This window comes from Saccopteryx bilineata, chromosome 1, assembly GCF_036850765.1.
Source record: "Saccopteryx bilineata isolate mSacBil1 chromosome 1, mSacBil1_pri_phased_curated, whole genome shotgun sequence".
Lineage (NCBI taxonomy): Eukaryota > Metazoa > Chordata > Mammalia > Chiroptera > Emballonuridae > Saccopteryx > Saccopteryx bilineata.
This window is the reverse complement of record NC_089490.1, coordinates 15757818-15779632: the sequence shown is the minus strand read 5'-3', so window position 1 is coordinate 15779632 and position 21815 is coordinate 15757818. Positions and strand designations below refer to the sequence as shown.

The window sequence follows — 21815 nt, the reverse complement described above, 5'->3', positions numbered from 1 at the left end:
TTTCCTTGTAATTTCAGTCTAAGCCTGTAATGTATCATAGCTAACATGATGAAAGCACAAACAAGCTTCCTAAAATAGATCACATTTCCTTGACAACAACTAAAAGTAGAGTTCTTCCACATTCCTTAGGTGAAAGAGGCTGACAATGCTATTCCTATTATATATACTTGTTTTCTTTTCTAGCTTTATTCAAGTACAAGTGACAAAAATTGTATGTATTTAAAGTGTACACCACAATGATTTGACATACACAATGTGAAATGATTATACAATCAAGCTCATTAACACATCACCTCACATGGTTAAGATCTACTCTCTTAGCAAATACCAAGTATATAACAGTATTATTAACTATAGACACCATGCTATACATTAGATCCCCAGAATTTATTCATTTTATAACTGAAAGTTTGTACCCTTTGACCAATATCTCCCCTTCCCCACCCCCCAGTATGGCAACCACAATTCCTTCTGCACTCCACTTCTGTGAGTTTGACTATTTTAGGTTCTGCATGTAAGTGCAGATTCCACACATACAGCATTTGTCTTTGTCTGGCTCATTTCACTTAGCATAGTATCTTCCAGCTTCATCCTGTCTGTCACAAATAGCAGGTTTCATTCTTTTTTATGGCTAAGTAATAGTCCATTGTGCACGTGCAAGCACGTATGCCATATTTTCTTCACCTGTTTACCCACTGACAAACACTTAAAGTGTTTCCATATTTTAGCAATTGTGAATAATATTATAATGAACATGGGAGTGCAGCCATCTCTTCAAGATATTAATTTCTTTCCTTTGGATATATGCCCAGTAGTGAAACTGCTAGATCATATGGTAGTTCTATTTTCAACTTTTTGAGGAACCTCCTTGCTATTTTCCATCATGGCTCTATGAATTTATATTCCTACTAAGAGTGTACAAGGGTTCCCTACTCCCTTACCAACACTTAACTCTTGTCTTCTGGTAAGAGCCATCCTAATACATGTGAGGTGATAGCTAGCTCACTGTGGTTTCGATTTGCACTGACCTGATGATTAGTGATATTGAGTACCTTTTCATGTTAACTGTTGGCCATTTGTATATTTTCTTTGGAGAAATGTCTATTCAGGTCCATTGCCCAATTTTAAGTCAGGTTATATGTTTTGTTTTTTTGCTACTGAGTTGTATGAGTTCCTTATATTTTTTGGATAATCACCCGCTTATCAGATATATGGTTTGCAAGTATTTACTACCATTGCACAGGTTGCCTTTTCATTTTTCTCAATACCACTTAATGAAGAAACGATCCTTTCCCCATTGTACATTCCTGGCACCCTTGTCAAAGATTAGTTGATTATATATGGATGAGTTTATTCTGGGGCACTCTATTCTGTTCCATTGGTCTTTCTGATGCCATATTGTTTCGATTACTACACTTTGTAATATAGTTTGAAATCAGGATGTGTGAAGCCTCCAGCTTTGTTCCTTCTCATGATTGCTTTGGCTATTTGGGTTCTTTTGTGGTTCCACACAAATCTTAGGATTTCTTTTTCATCTGTGAGATACGTAATTGGAATTTTCATAGGGATTGCACTGAATCTGTACACCACAGTGGAAAACATTTTAACAATATTAATTCTTCCAATCAATGAAAACATTTCCATTTATTTGTTTTGAATTTCTTTGATAAATGTCTTAGAGTTTTCATTTATTATTTACTTATTTTAAACTATGCAACAATTTTCCCACACTAGTTTCTAGTTTCAAGATAGACAAATTTTCTACTTGAACAAAAAAATCTAGACCACTCGAGCATTGCTAATAAATGTTTTATTCAACTGTGGCTAATAAGAAACAACTTACATGTACATACCTTTATAGTTTACTAAGTGCCCTAATATTTTACTTGATTCTTTACAACCCCTGTAAAGTAGGTTATCGTCATCCTCAACAAGCAAAAGAGCAAAATGAGGTAAGAGAAATTTAAATCATTTGCTCAAGGTCACACAAACAAAAGAGTTGGATCTCAATGAATAAAATTTTGATGCCAAGTCCAAAGCATCTGACCAAGAATACAAGACAAAGAGAACGGGCAAGTGATATAAAAAAAATCTTGTTCTATAAAAAAAAAAATTGTTTTCCTGAAAAGAGGAAAGCTTGCTTAAAATCTGACAAAAAGACTGAATCATCCCGATCACAGTCAATAGTTCTGATCCCTCCCGACTGAAAGATAGCATAGAAGAAGTGGCCAGGAATCAAAGTCAGGAAAGCCATGAGATATTACAGTTTTCTGGAATGAGTACATTTCTTTTATAATATCCCTAAAAACTCAGAGTTGTGCAAATTGCCACAGGTTTATTTTAAGGTCCTCCAGAAAGGGAAATTCCATAATCATCAGTCTACTGCTGACAATCTTCACAATCATCAAGGACTGTCCATATACAAGATTACTTCCTCCCCACTCTTTCCCTCCAATAATATGGCTTTCCTATCCAACACTCTTAATTACTACCATAATTCTTGACTTGAACTGTAGGTGTCTCTGTGAAATTTATAAACTCACTAAAAAAAAAGTGTGCAGCCCTGGCTGGATGGCTCAGTAGACAAAGCATTGACACCCCACACACCCCACCCAGTCAGGACACATAGGAGAAGCAACCAATGAGTGCACAACTAAATGGAACTAAGTGAAACAAACTGATGCTTCTCTCTCTCTCTCTCTCTCTCTCTCTCTCAAATCAATGGGGGAAAAAATTTTAAGTGTGCAAAACTATAAGCACACATACCTTTTCTCTCAAATCAATGGGGGAAAAAATTTTAAGTGTGCAAAACTATAAGCACACATACCTTTTTCTCAGAGAAGAATTCATAGCTTTCATCAAATTTTCAAAGGCTGATGAAGCCAAAAGGGTTAAGTACTGTTCTCTAACGTCACTAATGACAATACTGTTCATTAAATCTTATATTCACTGCTCAAGTATTCATTTTATTCTCTCGATCTCACTTGATACTAATTATTACCCAAATATGAGATACCTCCTTTCTAGAACTGGTATCACTGGTATCATCTAATGATTGGTGGTCACCATCTCTGTGAGTTCTATCATCCTTTCTTCTTCCCTAAGTCAGGTTATCCCTAAGTCAATGGTGCTCAAAATGTGGGGTCCCCAGAGAAGCAGTAGCAACACCACCTGGGATTTGTTAGATGTAAATCACTCCACCCTCACTCCACATGCCCACCAAGTAACTCTGGGCGGCGAGGCCCTGCAATGTGTCTTAGAGGCCCTCTACTCTGGGTGCATGATCAAGTTTGAGTCCTGCTCACAGTTACGTTTCAATGAGTTTATTTTGTCTTACAACACTTGTTTTGTGCAAGGAACCCATCTTAATATAGCAACTTTTGAAATTCACTTTAGACCAGGGGTCCCCAAACTTTTTACACAGGGGGCCAGTTCACTGTCCCTCAGACCATTGGAGGGCCAGACTATAAAAAAAACTATGAACAAATCCCTATGCACACTGCACATATCTTATTTTAAAGTAAAAAAACAAAATGGGAACAAATACAATATTTAAAATAAAGAACAAGTAAATTTAAATCAACAAACTGACCAGTATTTCAATGGGAACTATGCTCCTCTCACTGACCACCAATGAAAGAGGTGCCTCTTCTGGAAGTGCGGTGGGGCCCGGATAAATGGCCTCAGGGGGCCGCATGCAGCCCACAGGCCGTAGTTTGGGGACCCCTGCTTTAGACCTTAACACATCCTCAAATTCTGAGGTGCCTACAGAACACATGCAGTTCCTGCATTATGTAAAATTGAGTCCAGAATGAAATTCATCAGAACACCCTCCCCTTTACACACACACACATAAGCAGAGAACACAAAATCTTCTTATTCCACTGGCTAAAAATCTTACACTCACATTATTTCTTCCTTTTTCTACACATGAATCTCAATAACAACTCATGTATTATTTTATCCCAATGTAATTGAGACTGACCCCTTGTTCTCCATTCCCATACCACCACCCAGATCTGCGATTTTACCACTACAAAAGTCTAACTGGTAACTTCCCCAGAGCTCAGTGGCAGAGCCAGGAAATAAACTCATTGGCTATTTGATCCCGGAGTACAAGTTCTCATTCATTAAACTACAACGCTTCCAAGGAACACAAAGAACTGTTATCATTTAAATCCCTGCTTAAGACCTTAAATGTCTTATTATAATTACTGGATCAAAGCTGAACTTACTACTTTGGCACTCACAGCCAAAATACCTCTTCCACTAATCTACCTACCAGTCTCTCCCTATGATCCAACACTAAGTCTTTTTACTCTGGGGACCTCAATTTCCTTAAAAGCCCCCAAACAATGCATTCTACTTAGTACAGCAGGAATGAATGGCACACATATCAACAAAGCAAAAGTCAACGTAAGTTCACATAACAGCAGAAAGTCCCCTCAAAGCAACCAATCTTCAATTCATCAGAGATGATCTCTCAGAACTAAGCAATAAATTCTTTAGCTTTTCTTACTAACTTTATAAAGATTATCTAGAGAACTTACACTTCTAGCTTAAACGAATAGAGAGACTAAATTTACCAGCTCACCTGAAAGAACCAAAAAATCAGGCAAAATATATGAAATACTTTTCAAGGCATTAGGTATCAGACACAAAAGACAGTGATCCTGAGAGAGAAAATTAATATGGTGGACAAATCCAGGTAAAGCCAGCAAACTCCCTGAATCGATGATACAGAAATAAGAGTCCAGAGAGACCGAAGCAGGTCAAGTTTACAACACAGAGTAGTGGAGAAGAGAGAACACAGGTGGCCGCAGAGGGTCCCCTTGGAGAGCTCAGCTGAGGACTGACCAAGAGCATTGTGAGAGAAAAGAACGCTAGGCAAGGAAGCACCCTGAAGAATTAAAAGGAACTGTGTTTGCTACTCACCCAGGACCAGGAAATCTCCTATTGCCACCAGAGTTGAAAACCTCCTAATTTACAGGACACAGAACTGAGCCCTAAATGAAGAATTATTCCAGGGCTCCCTAACAAATCCCAACAAACTATTTCCAAGTAAGTAATAGCATCCCAGAATAAAGCACAGAAAGGTTTACAGTAATACAAAAATGTAGCAAATGTGAAGAAATCGTACTCAAACTCCAAGATAAAACAATTCTTTTAATCATTATTTTTAATTATGATAAAATACACAATATCAAATTTACCATTTCATCCATTTTTAAGTGATTGCAATGGCACTATGACATTCACACTACTGGGTAACCATTACCACCATCCATCTCCCCCACAACTTGCCATTCTCCCCTCCACTTGACCAACAACCCACTTTTTGTCTCTATAAATCCACCTCTTTAGGTGCTCCATACAGGTAGAATCATACTTAATTGTCCTTTTGTGATTGGCTCATTTCACTTAGCATATAGTCCTAAAGATTCAACCATGCTGTAGGAAAAGTTTTTAAAACTAGTTCCCAAAATAGTAAAAAAACAATTCCTTGATAATACTGTAAGAAATTAAAAGCAGAGTGAACTTAAGAGATAACAATTTAGGGGCGGCAAGATGGCAATGTAGTAAACGGATGTACCAACTTCCACCTCCCAGAAACAAAGTGGATTACAACTTAATTTTAAGAACTATCATCTGGAAAAACCAACTTTGGACTAAACTAAGAGGACTCTTTAACCAAGGAACACCGAAGAAGCCACACTAAGACTGGTAGGAAAAGCGGAAACGCGGAGAGGGCTGCCCAGCTCCCAGGAGTGAACAGCAGCCCAGAGAGACTCACATGGCGGGAACTGAGTTTAGCGGAGAGAGGAGGGCCCTGAGCCCCAGGAACAAAGTTCCAGCCTACAGCCCCAGTCCCTAGAAGAAGTGTATGGACAGTATTTAGCTGCAAAATAAGTCAGGATACTGTTTGTGAGAAAGAGACAGAAGTCTCAGACCCAGGATTCTTCTTAAAGGGACAGCACAGAAAACCTCCTTCACAACCACTCAACTGGGGCTCCAGGGGACGGGGGGACGGGAGTAGCAGGAAGAGACTGTAATCTAGGAGGCACAGGGAGAAACACTTTGAGGGATAGCCACCTTAACCCCTGAGCTGAGTCACTCCCCAAATCTGAAGTATTTCCCCTGGAACCAGTAATACCAGCAAAGGGAAGCAGGACACCAGTCAAACAAGCTCTACCACGGTGCTCAGAGCAGAGTCACTTAGAAGGAAGAAGCCTTAAGAAATACAGTACTGAGTGCTAGGGTCTGAGGTGCAGTGCCTCACTAGCTGAAGGGCAACGGGATACGGAAGAGCAGTCCTGTCATCAGGGGCAGAAGCCGGCGGGCCACAACAGAGGCTCAGCATGAGCACAGTCTCGCCTGGCTAGGGCAGAAGGAGCCCACCAAAGAGGTCCCACCAGCCGCGGGCCCGCCTCAATCCTGCCCACCGGGGAAAGGCGAAAGTCTGGGATCTGCAGAGACCCGTGGCTGAGCACGGGCATGCAGCCCTGCCCTGCCCTGCCCGCAGAGCCCAGGCTTGCACTACGTGTAAGCGCAATTCCGCCTATGGGGGCGGAGCAAGAGCCCCGGAACAGACTGAGAACCATGGCTGAGCACAGGCGCACAGCCCCGCCCAGCTGGTGGAGCCCAGGGCTTGCGCATTGGCAAGCGCAGTTCCACTCGTGGGGGTGGGGCGAAAGCCCAGGAATAGGCAGAAAACCACCGCTGAGCAAAGGTGCTCACCCCTGCCCCCAGTGCCCAGGCCTGCGGCCATGGGCCCAGCATGCAGCCCCACCCGCAGAGGCAGGGCTAAGGCCAAGGGTTCTAGATCCGGGCACGTGAACACAGCCCCTCCAGCGGAGGAGAGGCGGAAACCGGAAACCGCAGAGATAGCCGTAGCCTGCGGGCGCCCCTCCAGTGGAGGAGAGGTGGAAACCGGAAACCGCAGAGATAGCCGTAGCCTGCGGTCACCCATACCCGAACTCCCAAGGCAGTGGCAGAGGGGGTCCTGCAGACAGACCATACCTAGAGAACACAGAGGCCACACCCATTGGACTACAATGGCCCACCCTTTCTTATACACAGAACACATGGGAAGGAAGAAAAATGCAACCCAATTGAATCAAGAGAAATCCCCAGGAAAGAACTTGAATGAGTCAGATATAACCAAATTACCAGATTCAGAGTTTAAAATAATGATTGTTTGGATGCTCAAAGATCTGAGAACAATAGATGATCAGAATGAACAACTAAATAAAGGAGAGAGCAAGTATAAAAAAGAACATTGAAATAATAAAATAAGAATCAGTCAGAAATGACAAATACATTATCAGAAATTAAAACCACAATGGAAGGAATTAAAAGCAGGATGGATGAAGCTGAGGATCGAATCAGGGAGTTAAGAGGACAAGATAAACAAAGGCACAGAAGCAGAGCAGCAAAAAGAGACTCAAAAAGTCTGATAAAACACTAAGAGAGCTCTGTGACAACATAAAGAGAAATAACATCCGCATCATAGGGGTTCTGAAGAAGAAGAGAAAGAACAAAGGATAGCGACTTTGTTCAATCAAATCATAGCTGAAAACTTCCCTAACCTAAATTGATGCAGGAAAAAGTCACACAAGTTCAAGAAACAGAGAATTCCATTAAAGAGAAACCCAAAGAAATCTATACCAAGACACATCATAATTAAAATACCAAAGCTAAGTGATAAAGAGAAAATATTAAAAGCTGCTAGAGAAAAAAAGGCTATCACCTACAAAGGAGTCCCCATAAAGATGACATCTGACTTCTCAACTGAAAAACTTGAGGCCAGAAGGGAATGGCAAGAAATATTCAAAGTAATGCAGAACAAGCACCTACAACCAAAACTACTTTATCCAGCAAGGATATCGTTTAAAATTGAAGAAATAAAAACCTTCCCAGACAAAAAAAACCCTCAAGGAATTCATTACAACCAAACCAATGCTATAAGAAATGTTAAGGGGCCTGTTGTAAACAGATCAAAGGGGGAAAAGAATATAGCAAAAGAGGAATATAGCTTTAAAAAGTAAAATGGCAAGAAACAACTACATATCAATAATAACCTTAAATGTAAATGGATTAAATGATCCAATCAAAAGACATAGAGTAGCTGCGTGGATAAGAAAACAGAACCCATACATATGCTGTCTACAAGAGACACACCTTAAAACAAAGATGTACATAGACCGAAGATAAAAGGATGGAAAAAATATTTCATGCAAATGGAAATGAACAAAAAGCAGGGATAGCAATACTTATATCAGACAAAATGGACTTTAAAACAAAGGCTATAGTAAAAGATAAAGAAGGTCACTACATAATGATAAGGGAGCAATCCAACAGGAAGATATAACCATTATAAATATCTACGCAACTAACATAGGAGCACCAAAGTATATAAAACAGACTTTGATGGATATAAAGGGCAAAATCAACAGTAATACTATAATAGCAGGGAATTTTAATACCCCATCAACATCACTAGAAAGATCCTCAAGAAAGAAAATTAACGAAGAAACAGCAGACTTAAAGGACACACTAGATCAACTCGATTTAGTAGATATCTTCAGACCCTTTCACCCTAAAGCAACAGAATATACATTCTTTTCAAGTGCTCATGATACATTCTCTAGGATAGACCACATGTTAGGGTACAAAAGTGGTCTCAACAAATATAAGAAGACTGAAATCATATCAGGCATTTTTTCTGATCACAATGGCATGAAACTAGAAATCAACCACAACAGAAAAACTGAAAAATATTCAAACACACAGAAACTAAATAAATAGCATGTTATTAAATAATGAATGGGTTAACAATGAGATCAAAAAGAAATTTAAAAATTCCTAGAAATAAATGATAATGAGCATACAACAACTCAAAATTTATGGGACATAGCAAAAGCAGTACTGAGAGGAAAGTTCATAGCATTAAAGGCATACCTTAAGAAGCTAGAAAAAGCTCAAATAAACAACTTAACCCTGTATCTAAAAGAACTAGAAAAAGAACAGCAAGTAAAGCCCAGAGATAGAAGGAAGGAAATAATAAAGATCAGAGCAGAAATAAATGACATAGAGGCTAAAGAAACAATACTGAGGATCAATGAAACCAGGAGCTGGTTCTTTAAAAAGGTAAACAAGATCGATGAACCTTTAACCAGACTCACCAAGAAAATAAGAGAGAGGACTCAAATAAAATCAGAAGTGAGAGTTGAGAAATAACAACTGACACAACAAATACAAAGGATTGTAAGAAAATACTATGAAGAACTGTATGCAAAAAAATTAGACAACCTAGATGAAATGAACAAATTCCTTGAAACATATAAGATTTTGAAAATCAATCGTGAAGAATCAGAAAACCTAAACAGACCGATTACAACAAATGAGATTGAAACAGTTCTCAAAAAACTCCCAACAAACAAAAGCCCTGGGCCAGATGGCTTCACAAGTGAATTAAACCAAATATTCAAAGAACTAACTCCTATCCTTCTTAAGCTATTTCAAAAAGTTCAAGAGGAAAGAAGACTTCCAAGCTCCTTTTAAGAGGCGAGCATAATTCTGATTCCAAAACTAGGCTAAAACAACACACAAAAAGAAAATTATAGGCCAATATCCCTGATGAATTTAGATGCTAAAATCCTCAATCAAGTATTAGCCAACTAGATCTAGCAATATATGAAAAAAATCATACACCATGATCAAGTGGGATTTATTCTGGGAAGGCAAGGCTGGTACAATATTTGCAAATCAATCAATGCGATTCATCACATAAACAAAAGGAAAAAAACTGCACAATAATTTCAATAGATACAGAAAAAGCACTTGATAAAATCCAGCACCCATTTATGATCAAAACTCTCAGCAAAGTGGGAATACAAGGAACATACCTCAACATAATAAAGGCCATCTATGACAAACCCCCAGCCAATATCATACTCAATGGGCAAAAATTAAAAGCAATCCTCTTAAGATCAGGAACAAGGTAGGGGTGCCCCCTTTCACCACTCTTATTCAACATAGTCTTGGAAGTCCTAGCCACAGTAATCAGACAAGAAGAAGAAATAAAAGGCATCCAAATTAGAAAAAAAGAAGTAAAACTATTATTTGCAGATGATATGATATTGTATATAAAAACCCCTAAAGTCTCAGTCAAAAAACTACTGGACCTGATAAATGAATTCAGCAAGGTGGCAGGATATAAAATTAATACTCAGAAATCAAAGGCATTTTTATACACCAACAATGAACTTTCAGAAAGAGAAATTAAGGAAACAATCCCCTTTACTGCTGCAACCAATAAAATAAAGTAGGACTAAATTTAACAAAGAAGATTAGACTTGTACTTGGAAAATTATAAAACATTGATAAAAGAAATCAAGGAAGATACAAACAAGTGAAAGCTCATGGTTAGGAAGAATAAACATCATTAAAATATCTTTATTACCCAAAGCAATTTATAAATTCAATGCAATACCAATTAAAATACCAATGACATACTTCAAAGATATTGAACACATATTCCAAAAATTTATATGGAACTGAAAAAGAACACGAATAGCCTCAGCAATCTTGAGAAGGAAGAATAAAGTGGGAGGTATCACACTTCCTGATATCAAGTTATACTACAAGGCCATTGTACTCAAACAGCTTGGTACTGGCATAAGAACAGGTATATAGATCAATAGAACAGAACAGAGAACCCAGAAATAAACCCACATCTTTATGGACAACTGATATTTGACAAAGGAGATAACAGCATACAATGGAGTAAAGACAGCCTCTTCAACAAATGGTGTTGGGAAAATTGGACAGCAACCTGCAAAAAAATAAAACTAGACCACCAACTTACACCATTCACAAAAATAAACTCAAAATGGACAAAAGACTTAAATGTAAGCCGTGAAACCATAAGCATCTTAGAAGAAAACATAGGCAGTAAGCTCACTTTCATCTCTCGCAGCAATATATAGCTGATTTATCTCCACAGGCAAGTGAAATAAAAGACAGGATAAACAAATGGGACTATATCAAACTAAAAAGCTTTTGCACAGCTAAAGACAATAAGAACAGAATAAAAAGACAAACTACACAATGGGAGAACAGATTCAACAATACGTCTGATAAGGGGTTAATAAACAAAATGTATAAAGAACTTGTAAAACTCAACACCAAGAAAATAAACAATCCAATCAAAAAATGGGCAAAAGAAATGAATAGACACTTCTCCAAAGAGGACACACAGATTGCCAATAGGCATATGAAAAAACACTCAACATCACTAATCATTAGAGAAATGCAAATTAAAACCACAATGAGATATCACCTCACACCAGTCAGAATGGCGCTCATCAACAAAACAACACAGAATAAGTGCTGGCGAGGATGTGGAAAAAAGGGGACCCTCCTGCACTGCTGGTGGGAATGCGGACTGGTGCAGCCACTGTGGAAAACAGTATGGAGATTCCTTAAAAAATTAAAAATTGAACTGCCTTTTGACCCAGCTATCCCACTTTTAGGAATATACCCCAAGAACACCATAGCACTGTTTCAAAAGGAGAAATGTACCCCCATGTTTATGGCAGCATTGTTCACAATAGCAAAGATCTGGAAACAGCCCAAGTGTCCATCAGTGGACAAGTGGATTAAAAAGCAGTGGTACATATATACAATGGAATAATACTATGGGGCCATGAAAAAGAAGGAAATGTTACCTTTTGCGACAACATGGATGGACATGCAAACTATTGTGTTAAGCGAAATAAGCCAGGCAGTGAAAGAAAAATATCATATGACCTTACTCATTTGAGGAATCCAATGAACAATGTGAACTGAAAAACGGAACTGAGACAGAGAAGAGATCAAAGGGACCAGAGGAAAAGAGAACAGAGGGAAGGAGGATAATGAGATGGGATAAAGCTGAAGGGAAGATGGGAGGGCGCTATTGGGAGCGGGGCAAGGGAGATGTTGAGGGGAATACGGGGGAGGGGGTATGCATTTGGGGCAACACTAGAATCTATGTCAGGGGTCCCCAAACTTTTTACACAGGGGGCCAGTTCACTGTCCCTCAGACCGTTGGAGGGCCGGACTGTAAAAAAAACTATGAACAAATCCCCATGCACACTGCACATATCTTATTTTAAAGTAAAAAACAAAACGGGAACAAATACAATATTTAAAATAAAGAACAAGTAAATTTAAATCAACAAACTGACCAGTATTTCAATGGGAACTATGCTCCTCTCACTGACCACCAATGAAAGAGATGCCCCTTCCAGAAGTGCGGCGGGGGCCGGATAAATGGCCTCAGGGGGCCGCATGTGGCCCGTGGGCCGTAGTTTGGGGACCCCTGATCTATGTAAACACAAGAATTAAAATCAATAAAAAAATTAAAAAAGAAAGATATAACAATTTAGTTGAAATTAGTTAAATTTAGTTAAGAAACACTGTTTCCCTCTCCCTAACCATGATCAGGAAATGATAGACTAGAGGGAATAAGTCCCAACTGTAAACTATTAAGACAGGGTATCCTGGTATTTTATAATGCACATAAAGGAAGGGGAAAACCCTACTTTTGTTTTTGAAAAATCCAGTTACTTTTCCTCTAAGATGGGTGCTCTTTTGTGTCATGCAGCAAAGGTCTATAAGGAAGAGCTTCTGTAAATGCAGACTTAGTTACTGTTTTCTACTAAAAGGGTGGGGCCCCAGTAAAGATAATGCTAGGTGTTCACAAAATACTGAGTCACAGTAAATGTTTTATAAATCAGAAGCCAAATATTCAGTCACACAAAGCTGAGATAGGAAATACATGAAACCTGACCTTTACAATATGTATACTTTGAAAAGGTTCCCTTGGAGTTTAAAAAAAAAAAAAAAAAAGGCTTGGGCCATTACATTCCTCTACATTCTCTTACTCTGAATTTCTGCCCTGAATACCGTGCATATATTTCCATCTAAAGCTCACAGAGGTTCCACACAGCCTTTCAATGAAGCCACTAAAAAGACAGCATACCAGCCCTTTGGGAATATCAAAAACATCACTCTGATATTAGGGTGCAGCTGGTTCTCTGTATTGTGATTTATTTACGATGCAACCAGAGGCACCCACAGAATTTTAACAAGGACTAATAACCAGCAGTGGCTCAAGTGTTCAGGTGTCTGACAAGAACTTAAGAGCTCTGCTTTTCACAGACTCAGAATATTAACACCAAAAAAAGAAAAAAGTCTGCTTCAAACAAAATCAGATTATTTTATATGACAACTATATAAAAAAGAATTTAGGCACGACATTCAGTTTTGTTTTATAAAGATTACACCATTTAGCACCTGTTTCACTTGCTATTTTTCTAGGTAACATGTAGTTCCCTTAACCCAGCGGTTCTCAACCTGTGGGTCGCGACCCTGGTGGGGTCGAACGACCAAAACACAGGGGTCGCCTAAAGCCATCGATGGCTTTAGGCGACCCCTGTGTTTTGGTCGTTCGACCCCCGCCGGGGGTCGCGACTCACAATATGTATTTTCTGATGGCTTTAGGCAACCCCTGTGTTTTGGTCGTTCAATCCCCACCGGGGTCGCGACCCACAGGTTGAGAACCGCTGCTCTAACCCCTCAAAAGACAAAATATTAAGCATTCAGCACTGCTATTACCTAAGTTTTTAAACTGCTACACAAGCTATTGATTGGTGGCACCATCTCTATGTGACATACACTACAGGTCAAAACAAAAGACCTCAGTCATCTCAAAAGAAAAGGAATTTATTGCTTTTGACTTTCCTTTCAATGAGACAAATTTTGGCCTGAGGGAAACACAAAGTATTCTTTCTTTCTCCCTCTCTCTCTCTCTCTCTCATTTTAGGTTCTTCCGTCTGAAGGGTCTTTTGAGAGGAGAATTTTATCTGGTTCGTGATGTTATAAAACCAGACAACTTGACAGAAAGACACCATTAAAAATGTCCATTCCTAGAAGAGTATATATCTTAAGACATAAACACTTTTTTTTTTTTTTTTACATAAACACTTCATATTGGCTTGGAAACAAAAAAGCAATAATAAAAACTTTTGCCAAGTTCAGGGGTATTTCTTTTAGGCGCTAATGATGTAGAAAACATTTTTAGGAGAGTTTAGTGATTCTTTAATTGCTATATGGAATAAAATATATATAAGGCAAGTCTCATATTTAAGAAAATTTTAAGATAAAAAATTGTAATCAATATGTTTTAAATTGCCAACGGTATCAACTCTACAGAATAAACTTAAATAATTTTACAAAATAATCAGCAAATGAACAAACAATAAACAGAAACACACATATAATGCCTCAGAAGTACCCACAAATAAAAGTGTTGTTACCACTTTGTTATAGATTTCCTTTTAGTCTCATCTTCAAGATTACTAACACAGCATAGGAAGAAGGAAAATGATGTTAAAAGATACACATAAACCTGACCAGGTGGTGGATAGAGCGTCGGACTGGAATGCGGAGGACCCAGGTTCGAGACCCCGAGCTCACCGGCTTGAGCGCGGGCTCATCTGGCTTGAGCAAAGCTCACCAGCTTGGACCCAAGGTCTCTGGCCAGAGCAAGCAGTTTCTCAGTCTGCTGAAGGCCTGCAGTCAAGGCACATATGAGAAAGCAATCAATGAACAACTAAGGTGTCCTAACAAAAAACTAATGATTGATGCTTCTCATCTCTCTCCATTCCTGTCTGTCTGTCCCTGTCTATCCCTCTCTCTGACTCTCTCTCTGTCTCTGTAAAACAAAAACAAACAAACAAAAAGATACATATAAAAGATGAAAAAAACAAACCACTTGACCCCCACCACCTCAGATTACTCTGAAACTCATTAATTCAGTAGGCATTTGGAATAAGCACCAGTGTTTGGGACAGGAAAGACTTTTTAATATTCCTTCCTTCCAATCAAATATTCTATGATCACTATTTCCTAGTATTCACATGATTAACAGAATTCAACACTTCTAGACCTCCTAAAAATATTACAAAATATTTATGATGTACACTGAGTAACTGAATGGACACAGAAGAAATAAACAATCTAGCCTTCAGTTGCCATTAGAAGCCTAGGACCTGTGTTAAAAGAATTTGAGAGACTCTTTCTGACATTACTTTGTGCTTCAAGCATGGAGATTAATAGCTACTGGAGCTTTAACCATATAAGTCAAACAAAACACCATTCTCAATTTATGCAAAGCTGGCAAATTCAGTGATTTCTGAAGATGTTGAATATTTCAAAGTTATCTGCCCCAGCCTGTTAGTTCAGCTACAGGTTAGAAAAGTGTTAAAGAGAAGATAGCAGCAGATTTAAGCTTTAGTTCTTTTACTCAGAAAATTGTTCAAACTTAAAATATTATCAGTATAAATGTTAATATTCAAAAATGGATTATGGGGCATTTAATAATATTGTCACAATGACAATAAGCATCAATAGGGCTTATAAGACTTTCATAGGACAGTGTTAGAAATATATAGATTTTAGTTTAATTTAGTCCAATTAAACTAGCTCCCTGTAGCATACAGCTCATTTTTCCAGAAATATTTTTTCTTCAACAAAGTATACTTACATACTTTGTAACTGAATATTTCCCAATGAACGAACAGTTCCTCTTGTTCTCTCTGGCTTAAATAGGTTAATAAGTGTTAAAATGCTGACTAATTTTTAGTCCAGCGGAAAACAGAAAAAATACAAGCAACTTCCTGCTTTCCTTATGCCAATGTTGAATTTCTAAAGTTTATTTGGTGTATAAGCTAAAAACAACTCAATTATTTTTAGTGCACATACAAATACAATACTGGAGCCAACTTAGGAGGGAACTGCCCTAAGGTGTGAAGCAGTAAACAGTTGGCCTATAAAGATCTATTTAAAGACAACTATCCTTCAAATGTTTAATGCAAGTGCTGCTAAAATTGCAGTCTTAAGTCATTGATGACTCAAAATTCTATTATTGGCTAGAAGCTGGCTCAGTGGATAGAGCATTGGCCCAGCATGAGGAAATCCCGGGTTCAATCCCCAGTCAGGGCACACATGAGAAGTAACCATCTGCTTCTCTTCCCCTCCCTCTCCCCCTTTTTTCCCTCTTCTCCTCCTGCAGTCACTGGTACAACTGGTTCGACCGTCAGCACCAAGCGCTGAGGATGGCTCAGTTGGTCTGATTGTCAGCCTCAGGTGCTGAAGATGGCTCAGTTGACTCAGCATTAGCTCCAAACAGAGGCTGCCTGGTGGATCTCAGTCTGGGCGTTTGAGGGGAGTCTGTCTCTCTATCCTCCACCTCTCACTTTAAAAAAAACACTTTTTTAATTCTATTATCATCTGAAAATAACATTTATATGCTATGGCAAAATCTCATATCCTTCCTCATCATTTTCAAGTATCTTTTGGGGGTTCTCTATTACATTGAAAACTTAGCTTGATATATTAGAAAATAAAGAGGGTACCAAAGCTATGGTTTTATATGCCCTCATTTTCCTACACATACATATTTCAAAATCAGAAACTGCAGCAGCCATTGGTTAAACATTCAGGAATTTATAGAGAATTCTGCTAACACGTCTTAATCATGAATAAAAAGGCAGATCTGAAATGACAAACTTTTAAATTTATGTAGTCCGTGAGAAAATTTACAAAACCACGTTGTAAATCAAGAGAGAGAAAAAGAGGAAGGAAAGAAGGGAGGGAGGGAGGGAAAGAGATTTGCTGTTCCACTTATTTGGCTGATTCCTCTTTGTGCCCTGACCAGGGATTGAACCCACAACCTTGGCATATCAAGATGCCACTCTAACCAAATGAGTTAGCCACCTATGGCCATAAAACTATATTTTATGGAGGTAAATCTTTATCCTTCTTGCCCCCCAAAAACTGTTTGTCTTCAGTAATGGCTCTTGTGAGTCAAAGAGTTAAAACTATCTCTTTTACTCCCCAATGAGTGTCAGTCCTACTCAGAGGTGCCATGTTTTATTTAAAACATACTCTTTCTCAGTAACCGCTTTGTTCTAATTGGCAAGGCAAAGCCGGGTCCCTAAAGCACATAGCTCATTACATTCAGTTTGGATTACAAAAACACACGATGAAACAAACTGCATCAAAATAATGGCACAGGAGTACGGGACAGGGAGGCAGAATTAGATTGTAATATGGAACAAAACCCACAGGGAAGCTGGGGAACAAATCACTACTGTCTCTATAAACTATACAAGGTTTCCAAATGAGCAAATACACAAGGCAGAGGGCAGGCTTCCCCATAACTCAACCAGAGGCTCCCTGGTGGTCTAGCAGTTAGGATTCGGTGCTCTCCCATAACTCAACCAAACTGCTAAATATGGATACAATAAAACAAGAATTTTTTCAACATTATCATGCACACATGTCTGAGAGAATGGGAGTACCAACAAAAAGGTTTAACAAATGAAACCTCCAGGTTGCACTGTCTAAATATGAAACCTCATCTTAGCCTTCACGCTGACAATGTGCAAAGAGCCCTGCAATTAAATCACACCTCCAAACATTTTTTAAAAAACCTCTGAGAAGCTAAACCCGAGAGACTAAATTAGAAATGGTGCTTCACTATATTGTGCAGAGAGCAAGGTTAATGAGCTAAAAGTTATATGGACAAGAACAAGAAAGATGTTAAAATATGAAGATCTCACCACCAAAACAGAAAATGTATAAGACAAAGACATACCCCACCACCACCACTGCACATACAAACCTTTCCCAAATTAGCTACGCTGGGAAGCTTCCAGCACTGTTTCTCTGTTTCTCTGATTTTTCCTGGAGAGCTAAAGACAAACTCCACTGAACTGAACTGAACGAGAATATACAGGAAAAATGAATGTCCCTAACCTACACACAAATGCAAAACAACGCTACCAGCGACACCCTCACAAATCCCATCTAAACCTACCACCTTCACTCCTAACGATATTGAACAGTATGAGATTAGAACTGGAGTCTGAACACCTAAAACTAAATATCAGTTCTTTGCTTTAAAATTTATTTAACCTTCAGAACGTTATTTAATCCATTTGAGCTACAGTTTCCTCATCTGTAATATGGAGACATAAAATCACCAAAAGTTGTGAGGATCAAATGAGATAAATATTGTGCAAAATGGCTTTAAAATATAAAAGGGCTGCAGGAAATCTTATTGTTGCAATTATTTCATCTCAGGATTTTATTACCCTTTAAAAAAAAAAAGAAGCATCAACTTGCTCCACTTAGTTGTGCTGTTGACTGCTTCTCATGGTGACCTGCCCAGGGCTCACACAGTGACCTCGGCACTCTGGGGTGGCACCCTCTACCCACTATGCCACCGGCCAGAAGACTTCATTGCCTTTTAAAAGCATGACTATAATTGTGTGTGCCCTTCTTCTATCTTATTTCACAAACATTAATTCTTGTTCCACTTCTACTTTAATTACCCTTTTTCAGGCATTTCTCTTTAAAGATTTTATACCCTTGTTACTTTTCTCCTAACCAGAAGTCTTAAGTTAAAGTATGTTTTCTTCTCTATTTCCAATGCCAAGTCTAAAAGTAAATTTAAATTTTTTTTTAAATACTTTGGTAATAGTTAAAATTGTTAACATACAGTTAGTTCTACTTTACACACTAAGAACCCACTGAGCAGTAAGACTTCTGACAAAAAATTTTGAATATTAAAGATCACATTTTAGTTATACAGTAATGGCTTGATACTATTTCCACTATGGCCGACTAAGTGTAAGGAGGTTATAACCAGGAAAAGTATCAAAAAAACAACCTCATTGCAAACCTCTAATTCAGTGAGTTTCAATTTCGTGCTGATGCGCAAAAGAGTTAACCTGATGTTGTATGAAGATTTTGGACCTGCGGTTGAAAATCAATGCTCTTATTCAAGCACAAAGGAAACAGCCAGATCAAGAAATACTCTAAGTGTCTGTAGCATGGTAGAGTCAAGACCACTGAAGCACATAAAAAGTCTCATGGTTCTTTTATCTGACAGTAATCCATATTCCTGCCAAACCCAAAAGGAATTCCATAAACCCAAGTCTCATTATTCCAATTTAGTTTGCATTAGTCTGTTGAGAACACGAAACATAGGAAATATTAGCAGTTAATCATGTCACTGTTCCTGTCTTTAAGGATGCCTCATTACATGAAAAACAGCCAACCACGTCTAATCCAAGCAGGTCTCAGAACTAAGGGTTTCCAAACTTCTTTGGTAGAGGTACAACATCAGTAAAAAGTCTGAGCACATACCTCTAATATGTCTATTAAAAACAACAACTATGGCCCTGGCCGGTTGGCTCAGCGGTAGAGCGTCGGCCTAGCGTGCGGAGGACCCGGGTTCGATTCCCGGCCAGGGCACACAGGAGAAGCGCCCATTTGCTTCTCCACCCCTCCGCCGCGCTTTCCTCTCTGTCTCTCTCTTCCCCTCCCGCAGCCAAGGCTCCATTGGAGCAAAGATGGCCCGGGCGCTGGGGATGGCTCTGTGGCCTCTGCCTCAGGCGCTAGAGTGGCTCTGGTCGCGATATGGCGACGCCCAGGATGGGCAGAGCATCGCCCCCTGGTGGGCAGAGCGTCGCCCCTGGTGGGCGTGCCGGGTGGATCCCGGTCGGGCGCATGCGGGAGTCTGTCTGACTGTCTCTCCCTGTTTCCAGCTTCAGAAAAATGGAAAAAAAAAAAAACACAACTATGTACTCTGCAGTGCATTGAATGATATGACCCAACCTCATGTCCCCATCAAGCCCCCCAAAGAAAGAGTCCCCCTGGAACCTATGGATATAACCTTATTTGGAAAAAGAACTTTTGCAAATGTAATTAAGACTTTCAAGATAAGACCACCCTACATAAGAGGTGGACCCCAAATTCAATGATAATTGTCCTTAGAAAAGACAGTCAAAGAGACACAGACAAGAAGGACATGTGAAGATGAAGGTAGATACTGGCGTAATGTGTATCCAAGCCAAGGAGTGCAAAGGAAAAGGATGGAATTGCTTCTCTCTCAGAACTTCCAGAAGAAACCAGCCTTGCTATCAACACCTTGATTTTATACTTTTGGCCTCCAATAACTGTGAGTGAATGAACTTCTGTTGTTGAAGTCACTGTTTGTGGTAACTTGTTATGGCAACTCTAGGAAATTAGTAGCAATAAGATTGTGTACATTATAAAAATTAACAATATATAAGGGTGATAAAAACAGATGTAAGTAGAAATTCTAAAATTTTCTCTCAATGCCTCAATGCATAACCTAATGCACCAGTACAGAGACCACAGCTTTAGACAAACAAGAGGCGAAATTAAAGCGAAATGACAGTCAAACTATCTTAAAAGACCCAGTGACTATTAAATTTCTTTCTTTTCGCCTAAAATACTGACACATGGTCACAATTTTTCTACTTAAAGCCTAAAAGGAACTGCCTGTATGCTATTTAGAACACTGAACATTTTGTTTCCCATTACAAGTGCAACAATTATTTTTGATGTAATTTCCATAACATTATACACACTGTTTCATTCATCTTGACAAGCATAACAATTAGCCACCCAACTTAAGAATGCTCACTAGTAAGAAACTGCAATAGACTAAGAGGTCAGAAAAGGCTGCGGAGTTTGGCTTTACTATTCAGTGAAAGACCTGCGGCCCTCCCTTGCCTTGCTTTCATTTGAGAACAAGGAAGCTACCCCACAAAGAATAAGGTTTCCAATATAGAAACAATCTTACCATATTTAAACAAGTGTTAAAAAAAATTGAGAAAACATGAGGTTGCAATGGTGACATTAAAACAGTAGTTGAAAAGAACTTCCATCAACAGGGGAGTAGATAAACTGGGGAGTAGCGTACTGAGGATGACCAATAACTCAGCAACCACACTGAGGAATACAAAAGGATGTTATTACAGATGTTCACTGGTACAAAAACTGAGACTGTTTCAGGTAAATCAGGACATTAATTATAATAGAATACTGTAACAGTTAAAATGAACTAGAGCCCCATGTATCATCATGAGTGTTTTCTAAAAGCATTATTAAAAAAGAATGTGCATTAAAAAGTCTAGTGCAATATACTACTTATACATTTTTAAAACAGAATCATATACTGTTTATATAAATTACCATTATTAATAAAAGTATAAATACAAGGATAAGAAGGATAGTAACTGTCTCTTAAGTAGAAAGAGGATGACTGAGGTAAAAGAAAATTATGAGATTTTAGTTCCCTTTAAAAATATGTTATAAAGAAAAAAAATGCCCAAATGTTAGCATTTATTAATTCTGGGTTGGCTTGTGGATGTTTATTATTCTCTCTGTACAATATTATGATTTTTCAGAAACCACAGCAGACAGTTCCCTCCAACGGATGACACAATGACAGAGAATCCAATGAGCTGAACTGTCTCTTTTCAATAAATACATAACCAGTGTATTATACTTAAATCTTTCTTGGAGTTTTAGCTTTAAAATCAGAGTCTACAACAGTAATCAAGTCAAGAGAATCACAAAAATCGACAGACAGACATACCCTATTCCAAATGTTCCATTTTAAAAACAGCTTGTCTGGTGGTGGCACAGTAAATAGAGCATCAACCCAGGACACTGAAGTCCCTGGTTCAAAACCCTGGGTTGCCTGCTTGAGCACGGGGTTGCTGGCTTAAGCACAGGGTCCTTGACAAGATCCCAAGGTCGCTGGCTTGAGCCCAAAGATCACTGGCTTGAGCAAGGGGTCAGTGGCTCAGCTTGAGCCCTACCTCCCGCCACCCCCAGCAAAGACACATATGCAAAGCAATTAATGAACAACTAAAGTGAAG

The 21815-nt window shown here is 38.8% G+C and overlaps 1 protein-coding gene across 1 annotated transcript in view; it reads right to left on the bottom strand.

The window, feature by feature from the left end:
• ZFAND3 (zinc finger AN1-type containing 3) overlaps positions 1-21815 on the bottom strand; it is a 315627-nt gene that overhangs the window by 202558 nt on the left and 91254 nt on the right. The window lies entirely within an intron of this gene.